Source organism: Rhinoderma darwinii, assembly GCF_050947455.1.
Source record: "Rhinoderma darwinii isolate aRhiDar2 chromosome 1 unlocalized genomic scaffold, aRhiDar2.hap1 SUPER_1_unloc_21, whole genome shotgun sequence".
NCBI classification, from domain to species: Eukaryota; Metazoa; Chordata; class Amphibia; order Anura; family Rhinodermatidae; genus Rhinoderma; species Rhinoderma darwinii.
Window position 1 is genome coordinate 234,876 of NW_027461658.1, and position 10,592 is coordinate 245,467.

General features: G+C 45.3%; 1 long non-coding RNA gene across 1 annotated transcript; it reads left to right on the forward strand.

Annotated features, from left to right (window-relative positions):
• Positions 1–4,808: 4,808 nt before the first annotated feature.
• LOC142670920 (uncharacterized) lies at positions 4,809–5,794 on the forward strand. Its single transcript, XR_012851777.1, has 4 exons — positions 4,809–4,858; positions 4,943–5,170; positions 5,265–5,499; positions 5,602–5,794. It is a non-coding gene; the product is annotated as an uncharacterized LOC142670920 (long non-coding RNA).
• The last annotated feature ends 4,798 nt before the right edge of the window (positions 5,795–10,592 follow it).

Here is a 10,592-nt window from a genome sequence, read left to right on the forward strand (position 1 = left end):
CGACCAGCTGACTAGTGTTGTGCACGAGCCGGGTGGATGTTAGAGCATGCAACATGTGCTAACCGGCCTATTTGTGTTTCAAATTCATAAACAAATACTGTGACCCCTGATGACGCACCCTACCAATTGGGGGTGCTGAAACGCGTTGGGACACAGCTCTGGGGACACAGCTCTAGTGGCGGGGACGACCAGATTTATACTATAATTTAAAGGGACCTAAATCCTATATGCAAGTGGAGGTGTATGTGGATAAGTACAGTATCCACCTGCGTTCCCCTACTGGTCTCCTTGCTTTTGCCTTAAAATAGTTCTATGGCTATTTAGCAGTTTTTAGTTTTGGATATCTATAATAACATCTAATTTTAATCGTTCATAAAGGCAGTGATATCCAATTTGCAATATAAGTGAACATACATCTAGCAATATCAGCACAATGTTATATGTGCAGTGTGAATCCTTTATTGATCTTTCAGTATTACAGTGGGGATGGCAGGCTTCCTTACTGGTGAGATTAATGTGGCTAAATGGATGAGCGATGCAAAGGAAGTATTTTCTAAAAATGAATTGGCGTCTCAAATACAACACCTCAGGATTAGTGCCTCTTTTAGTAAACTCACAAAAATCTATAAGGATCATATTAGATCTTGGTGGGAGATTCAAACCCTAGATACCTACCTGAAAAATAAGATCGTACCTCGAGGCCTACGTATTACCCTCATTCCAGCAGCAAGGGTAAGGTCACCTTACCTCCTAAAAAAATGGGAGAAGGAATCTATTGATTCATCTTTAAGGTTCATGGGGATTCTATTAGAGGAAGAGAAAGTTCTATTGGCCCGCAGTTCTAATGAACTAAAAGAGGGGATTGAAGCAGTTAGGAAATTCTCCAGTAATCCAGACTTTGAAAGAAAAGAAGTTGTACTCCAGCAGGGCATAGAGAAATTCACGTGACACATTAAAGAACGGAAGCATTTCCAATTTGTCTGTGATACCGCTGACTTTAAGGAGGGCAAAATCTTTGATTACAGTACAAAGAATGTGGGGGGTCAAGAACAGGATACGGAACTCTCTTCCTCCGAACAAGAACAATCTGATTCAGATAACCCTAGACTCCCTAATAGAAGGCTCAGGGGCAATCACTATCAGGAGAGGAACCCTACCCGTATGAACCAACGGGGTAGAGGTAGAGGAAAGAACTCCAACAGAGAGGGTTTTTTAGCCAGGAACCATCTTATCTCAGAGTACCTCCTACGAGACCGGAGAGAAGTATGATCTCTAGTCATAAGGAGGATGACTTGCAGATAATGAATCTCTCATCACTTATCTGGACTACAGAAGAGGCCAGCATCTTAAAGAAGGGGTTGTCATTTGTGCCCACAAATAGATTTGACCTATTCACATGGGTCAAGGATCTCAATCTCTTTGGGCGCAAGCTTAAATGGAATTTTTTATTTTTTTTAAACTCCTGACAGGCGACAGTGCATGGAATTAGGGATTGTAGAGGAGGACCTACCACATCTTAGAATACTTGATCAACTACTGCAAGAGGGTCAAAAAAATATGGGGGATGGACCATTTACTAATTTGAGGCTTCCATCAACAAGAAATGCACCGTTAATGATAATACACCGATTGACGTATTTTTAGATGTAGTGGTTGATCAATTGAGGAAAATGGATTCTAGTATTCCAATTAAGTTTAATACTTCGACAGATGAGATGGTTGCTCTACAAGCACTTGAAAAAGATGAGACCATTGTCATAAAGCCCTCTGATAAAGGGGGCAACATTGTGGTGATGGATCGGAGGTAATATACAACAATGTGTCATCGTATTTTGAGAGATTCAAATTGCTATCGTATTTTACCAAGTGACCCAATGAGGACCTTTGGCAACATCCTCAAGGAACTAATAAATCAAGGTAAATCATTGAATCTGCTCAGTATTGATGAACAACGATTCATCCTTGGCGATCATCCACAATATGCCACCTTTTATAGCTAACCGAAGGTGCATAAAGGTACATCTCCCCTCAAGGGTCGCCCCATTGTCTCAGGGGTAGATAATCTGACCCTAAATGCTGGTCTCTATATTGATTAAATTCTTAAACCCCTTGTGTCGACTCTCCCATCCTACATTAGAGATACTATGGATGTATTGAGAAGACTTGATGGTATCAGATGTGATACCGGGGTACACTTGGCTTCACTGGATGTGGAGGCCCTCTACAGATCTATACCCCATGAATCTTGGTGTAGGGCTGTAGGGGACTTCCTCAATGAAAGGGGAATACATTTTCAGGCACACAATGAGTTTGTAGTTGACTTACTTAGATTTGTCCTTGAACATAACTTCTTCTTGTTCGATGGTAAATACTATCAGCAGCTCAGGGGGGGGGGCGATGGGTTGTCCCTGCGCCCCCTCATATGCCAATTTATACTTGGGCTGGTGGGATAGGAAGATTGTGTTTAATGAGGACATGGAGAGATGGACATCTATGATCCTCTTTGGCTAAGATTCATTGACGATGTTTTAATTCTCTGGACGGGAACCAGGGAACAGTTTAGCGAATTTGTAGCCATCCTTAATGTCAATGAGATGGGGCTCTTCTTCACCTCTGAGATTCATGACAACAAAATAACATTCCTTGGTATCAGTATATTCAAGACCGAACAAGCATGTATCCAGACCAGTGTGTTTAGGAAGAACACAGTGACCAATAGTCTACTTAAGTGGGAGAGCTGGCACCCTGTGCCCTTGAAAAGGGGAATACCTAAGGGGCAGTACTTGAGGGTGTGTAGGAATTGCTCCACCATTACAGCCTTCAAAATAGCTGCAACAGACCTACAAAATAGATTCCGCCGTAGAGGTTATCCTCATAAAGTCTTGAGATCATCGTATCAGCATGCTCTAAACCTCAATAGAAGTGATCTACTTACTCCTAGGAAGCGGTCGATTGATGAGCAGATACGCATCATAGGGACATTTGATTCCTCCAATTGGGAAGTGATGAGTGTACTCCAAGCCTATTGGGGTATTCTCAAAGCAGATCCGGATATTTGAAGTATGATGGGTGATAGACCATTGGTGACATATAGGAGGGGTAGAAAGATAAGGGACCGTTTGGTACATAGCCACCTGCAATCTACCTCATCTACATCATGGTTAACACATGACATTAAGGGCACTTTTAGATGTGGCTCATGCAAGGCGTGTGATTCCATACTATGCCGCAAAAATTTTCAGAGTCATACTACAGGGAGGACTTTTGACAATAGATCATTCATTAACTGTAAAACAAGAGGAGTTGTATATCTTATTTTGTGTGTGTGTGTGTGTGTGGGCTGCAATATATTGATTGGTAAGACATCAAGGGAATTCAGAAGGAGGATCAGGGACCACCTAGTGGACATTCGCAGAAATGAGGATACTCCGGTGTCAAGACATGTATGGGAATGCCATGCTGGTAACACCAATGTGATTCTATTTCAGGGGATTGAGCATATACGATCGTCGGCCAGGGGGGGTGATCTGAATAAGAGGATTTTACAAAAACAGGCCCAATGGATTTTCCATATGCAAACTGTGAAACCTGCGGGCCTCAACAAACAATTGTCCTTTAATTGTTTTTTATAACCCGTTTTCCACAATAGTGCTACTGGTCTGATCTGATCTCTACTAATTACATACCTCTCTTTAATGCCATGATATGAGTCATATGCCACCTAAGGTGTACCACATGCAAGTCGATCATTCTATTCTATGTTCCCTTTTGCATGACCTGATCCCTATTATATGAGTCATCGTACACTCCAGCTCTATGCCACACTACGAGTCATATGCCATTTAACTTTGGTCATTTTTAATTCCATCATTCAATCTAACAGTCCTGCAGCTCCTGTATTACACAGTCAGTCACTGCTTCCGTCTATTTATAAAGCCATCTATCGCCAAACAATCCTTGCCAGGTTTCTAAATGGCCGCCTTTGTATCCCTGGTTTCTAGGGACGCTTTCTCTCCTCCCATCGTCGGCATCACGGCGCTTGCGGAGGCCCATTTCGTGCAGGTGACGTAATTCCTGCGTACCTGCGTGGGATTGGTAAACCGGGGGCCGTGCCTCCAGATAGTGGGAGGGGCCAGGACTATATCAGGTCGGCGTGCGACCAGCTGACTAGTGTCGTGCACGAGCCGGGTGGATGTTAGAGCACGCAACATGTGCTAACCGGCCTATTTGTGTTTCAAATTCATAAACAAATACTGTGACCCCTGATGACGCACCCTACCAATTGGGGGTGCGGAAACGCGTTGGGACACAGCTCTAGTGGCAGGGACGACCAGGTTTATACTATAATTTAACGGGACCTAAATCCTATATGCAAGTGGAGGTATATGTGGATAAGTACAGTATCCACCTGCGTTCCCCTACTGGTCCCCCTGCTTTTGCCTTAAAATACTTCTATGACTATTTAGCCGTTTTTTTAGTTTTTGATATCTATAATAAAATGTAATTTTAATCGTTCATAAAGGCAGTGATATCCAATTTGCAATATAAGTGAACGTACATCTAGCAATATCAGGACAACGTTATATGTGCAGTGTGAATCCCCTAAATAAAGAAGAGGAAACGGTATGAATCTTACAGTACAAGGTCATCTACTGCATCTGTCATCTATCATTCTTTCGTTCATCAATCTAACAACTATGTATTTTTTTTATTAATTTTTTCAGTGGTTTGAAATATATCACGACATAGTGAGGCCTCTGCTTGTGAAGGCGAACAAAAAGATTGGCAACTTCTTTATTTCCACCTCCAGAGAAAGGCTACACAATGTTTCAACCAATCTAGCAAGACTTCATACATGGTAATTATTAGTGACGGTTAGATTTCCACTCTACATGCCAACGTAATAAACTTTTTTTTAATAATTATTTCTTTTATTGTATAGATTTGAATTAAAGCCAGTGACCAGCCAGGCGGTCAGGAGAATGTCAGAAGCCTATGTGTCCTCAAATTGCTTGAAAACCATCGAGACACAATTATTTGCAAAATACCAGGCACATTCAAACAACCCGGCTGAGTGTGTTTATCGGGAGAAGACCATGAACAACATGATAAAAGCATCATCGTTACCGGACAGGATTCAAGAATTGCAAGAGCAGCCTTCCACCTCAAAGTAAGTACCTGGGCAGCAATATGTTCATATTATTGACCCTTTGTTTTGCTGTTTTCTATTATCTCTTTGACTAAAATAATTGTGTCTTTTGCAGAGCTGCGATGGAAGAGAATCTAAAAATGGGTAGAGCACAAGACCAGAAACCTCCCGTAATCTGGTCTGGTCTAAGGAGGAAGCATTTGAAAGGTTTACTAAAAAGTATCCCCTCACTGTGGAGAAGGATTTACCAACACTTAAAAGATGCAATGCAGTGTCCACAATCCATGGACAACGTCTGTATGATCGGTGGAGGAAACTGCAGAACAGAATGCGAGTGGACTACATAATAGGTAAGAATGATGTTCTCTCTTTTTTTCTTCTCTCTATCATAATAAAATATTAATACTAATTAATAATAATAATAATAATAATCTATGATCTTTTAATCATAGGATTGCTTCAAGACCATTGGCCGGAAGAAGAGGAAATAAAGAGGACTTTAGGACATCAGCTCTGGGGAAAAAACCGTCCCAGAGTAAAAGACATTTTAGACCAGTGGAAGAAGGAATAAGAAGCTTAAAGATATGGACATTTAATGGACATTGAAATGCACAGGGAATAATAGCACTTTTATTTGTTGGGTTCTGGGATGTTTGGATTTATTTAATAAATGTATAATTCTTTTTAATCTACATGTCTAGCCCATGGCCGCGGGACGTCAGGCTCACTCACCGACTGACGCCCGCAGCCATGGATCTGTGAGCGCTGGCCCCAGTCTCCTCAGAAGACGCCAGCGCTCACTTCCGCTCACCTCGGCCGGGTCCCATAAGCACCCTGGACCCTGGAAGGGCCCAGCCCCTTCCTCCCACGCCTGCGCGTTGTTGTCGTACCCTAAGTTTGTATATGCAAATGGTCTCCTAGTGTTTTCCAGTTCCCAGTGTTTCCCGTACCTGTAACCTGTATCCCGTTCTATCCTGGTCAAGTGCCGTGCTGAGCTGAAGTCGTGCTATGCTGTATACCACGCCTGTCCTGCTACACCACGCCTGATGTCTGCCTGCTGCCTAGTCCCAGCCCGCCTTGCTACTGTCCGAGCTGCCACAGGTACCCTATACGAACTATAAACTGTAACCTATGTCCTGTTGGCCAGCTGCCATACCGCCAAGGCTGTACAGCCCAGTGGTTTCACGAACCCAATGTGACAGTACGCTCAGGCCATGGACCCCGCTGGTCGATCCAAGATGACGTCACAAGAGATATGGACGGATATGCTGGACCTCCGGTCTCGACAGGACCAACTCCTCCAGGCCTTGAACATTCTCACACGTTGGCAAGAGGCACAAGCTGCCGTTCCTCCTCCTGGCGGTGTTGATCCCTGTTTTTCTTTGCCACTTCCTGACCGCTATGATGACGAGACGCAGGTACCTGTCGTGGATTTTGGAACCAGTAACAGATCCACTTCAGCCTGTATGCAAGGGAATTTTTGTCTGATGGTGCAAGGGTCGCTTTAATCATCTCTCTCCTCACTGGCAAGGCTCTTTCAGGGGTGAATCCTATCTGGGAGAGACAAGGACCAGAGACCCGTGACTTCCAGGGCTTCCTCCGGACTTTTTGCATGGTGTTTGAGGAGCCTGGATAAGTCTCATCTGCAGCAGCTTCCTTGTTAAACCTACACCAAGGAGACACCTCCGTGAGCGAGTACGCCATCCACTTCCGCACCCTGGTGGGAGAACTGTTGTGGAACAATGAGGCCCTGGTAGCTACATTCTGGCATGGTCTGTCTCCTAAAAATAAGGACGAACTTCCTGCTCGAGATCTACCGTTTACCCTGGATGACCTCATCCTTCTGTCCACCCGGATTGATATGAGGATCCGAGAACGGGTCCAAGAGGCTCATCGGGAGGGAGGCCTTCCTAGTTTGGTACCATCCTTGCAGCAACCTCTGCTGTCCTCAGGTGCAGATCCTCCTAAGGCGTCTGTGAGGATGGACCAGTGTAAGCTATCCACACAGGAGAAACAACACAGATGCACTTCGGGACTCTGTTTATATTGTGACCTTGGATGCCATCTTGTGCGTTTGTGTCCCCAAAGGTCCCAAAGCCTAGGGTTGGTAGGAGAGACAACCTTGGGCAAAGAAGGAGTCCCGTCTAAGTTGTTCATACCCATGACCATAGTGTCCGGCGAAAAAACTTATAGGGTCTCTGCGTATCTGGACTCTGCATCTGCTGCTAATTTCATTTGTAGAGACTTGGTGGATCTTCAATTACCCACTACCCCTTTGGAGAGGTCGTTGACGGTTGAATCGGTAAATGGACTACCTCTGCCAGATCCAGTTATTGCTGTGACCAAGCGACTGAGTCTCCAAGTGGGAGCTCTCCACTCCGAGCTGTTATCATTCTTTGTCTTGTCCAAGGCCGTTAACCCCGAGCTGCTGGGCCTGCCTTGGCTCTGATTACATGCCCCAGTCCTGGACTGGAACTCTGGAGAAGTTCTCCAGTTGGGCCCCGGTGTCACAACTGTTGCCTGGGACAGATTAGTTTGGCTCAGCCTCCTCTGCCTCAGTCATTGGATTGCCTGGTCATTATGCTGCATTTTCGGATGTCTTCAGCAAGAGGGAGGCGGAGACGCTGTCCCCACACCGGGCGTATAACTGCCCTATCGAGCTGATTCCTGGTGCATCCCTTCCCCGTGGTAGGGTATATCCTGTCTCCTTACCAGAGACTCTGTGAATGTCTGCCTATGTTAAAGAGAACTTGGAGATGGGCTTCATATGGAAATCTTCCTCCCCGGCAGGAGCCGGGTTCTTCTTAGTCAAGAAAAAGGATGGTTCTCTGCGTCCCTATATCGACTACCGGGGTCTCAACCAGATTACGGTGTAAAATAAGTTTCCATTGCCATTGATCTCAGAACTATTTGATCGTATATGTAGTGCCAAGATTTTTTCCAAACTAGACCTGCGTGGGGCTTACAATCTAATTTGGATTCGCCGGGGTGACGAATGGAAGACTGCATTTAACACCCTTGATGGACACTATGAATACCTTGTAGTGCCCTTCAGCCTGCGTAATGCTCCCGCGGTCTTCTAGGAGTTTGTTAATGACATCTTCCGTGACCTCTATGTTTGTGTAGTAGTCTATCTTGATGACATCTTGATTTTTTCTCCAGATCCTATGACTTATCAGAGACCGTCAAGTTTTGCTGCGGTTAAGGGAGAATCGTCTATACGCTATGTTGGAGAAGTGCGTGTTTGAGAAAGATGCTCTACCCTTCCTGGGCTACATCATCTCGAATCGAGGACTGGAGATGGGACCTGAAAAGGTAAATTCCGTCCTGGAATGGCCACGCCCCCAAGGCTTGATTGCCATACAGTGCTTTCTGGGATTCACAGACAGTTCATACCAAACTTCTCCTATCTCTAACCTCACCAAGAAGGGCATGAACATCAAGGTGTGGACTCCTGAGGCATTCAATAGCCTGAAGAATGCCTTCACGTCAGCCTCTATCCTCCATCATCCAGATGTTTCCCTACAATTCTCGTTGGAGGTGGACGCCTCCTCTGTTGGTGCTGGTGCACTCCTGTTCCACAGAGGTTCCAAGGGCAAGTCAAGTCAATGGTATGTGGATATTTCTCTAAGCTCTTCTCTTCCACAGAATGCAACTACTCGATTCGGTTGTTACTGGCGATCAAATTGGCTCTGGAGGTGTGGAGACATCTACTAGAGGGTGCAGCTCATCCCATCCTCATTTTTACTGGCCACAAGAATCTCACCTATCTCCAGACGGCCCAAAGGCTGAATCCTTGTCAGGCCAGGTGGCCGCTGTTCTTTACCAGGTTCCAGTTTAAGCTCCATTATCGCCCGGCTGACCAAAATGTGAGGGCCGATGCCTTGTCCAGGTCTTTTGAGACAGAAGACACCATGGAGATTCCACAGAACATTATTGATCCGTCTTGTATTGTCTCTGTCAACCCCCTGCTAGTTGGGGACATTCCTCCAGGGAGTTTTTTTGTGTGCCTGGCTGACAGAGGGAGAATTCTCCTCTGGCGACACGCCTCTAGATTGGCAGGTCACACGGGGACCCGTAAGACCTGGGATTTGATTGCCCATCATTTCTGGTGGCCCACGCTGCCCAAGGATATTATGGACTTTGTTTCCCCCTGCAGTGTGTGCAGCTAACAAGGTCGCTCACTCCAGACCTGCTGGCCTGCTCCAGCCATTGCCTGTGCCCAATGCTCCCTGGCAGCATATAGCTATGGACTTTATCACTGACCTGCCTCTCTCTGCTGGATACAGTACCTTCTGGGTGGTGGTGGATCGATTTTCAAAGATGGCCCACTTCGTTCCTCTTCCTACTGCTCCTCAACTGGCCAAGCCTTTCATCCAACACATCTTCCGCCTGCACGGCTTGCCGTTGCATATTGTGTCTAATTGGGGGGTTCAGTTTACCTTGAAGTTCTGGAGAGCCCTCTGCGGACTCCTAGGTATAATGTTGGACTTTTCCTCGGAATATCATTCTCAGTCCAATGGTCAGGTTGAGAGAATCAATCAGATCTTGGAGAACTACCTACGCCACTTTATCTCCAAGCAGCATGATGACTGGGTGCAGTTTCTCCCATGGGCTGAATTCTCCTACAAAAATCACACCAGCGAGTGCATAAGGAATACATCGTTCTTTTATTGTCTATGGCCAACACTCACAAATTCCTCTCCCGGTGCCTGAAACTTCCGAGGTACCAGCTGCTGACACTGCTTTTAGGGACTTTCTGCAGATCTGGCAGCAGACTTGATCCTCCATCCTGCTGGCAGTCGAACGCATGAAACGGAAGATGTAGTTGTGCTGTGTTGTATTCCACGCCTGTCCTGCTACTCTACGCCTCATGTCTACCTGCTGCCTAGTCCCAGCCGAGCCTGCCTTGCTACTGTCCGAGCTGCCACAGGTACCCTATACGAACTATAGACTGTGACCTGTTGGCCAGCTGCCATACTGCCAAGGCAGTATGGCCCAGTGGGTCCACGAACCCAACGTGACAGTGCTATTATAATTAGAGGTGCCGTGTATGGCGCCATTGACGGGCTAAGGTTGGATGGCGCCCTGTGCGGGCTACCCTACACAAACCCAAAATTCCCACATATGTAGACACGCACATACTGGAACATATATACTGTACATACATAAAGGCAGATATTTAGATATACAGGCAAATATATATATATATATATATATATACACACACACACATTCTGGAATATACAAACTGGTAAATATATAGACATACAGACACATATACACACACACGTGCGTGTGTGTTTGTGTGTGTGTATCATGCAGTGCACTTCCAAACTTGAGGTACATTTTGAAAAGATTATTTCTATTAATGAATTGCCATGTATTGGTTAAAGATTATAGATTAGCATATATGAAAATGTGGTGTTTCCCTTAAGGGCGG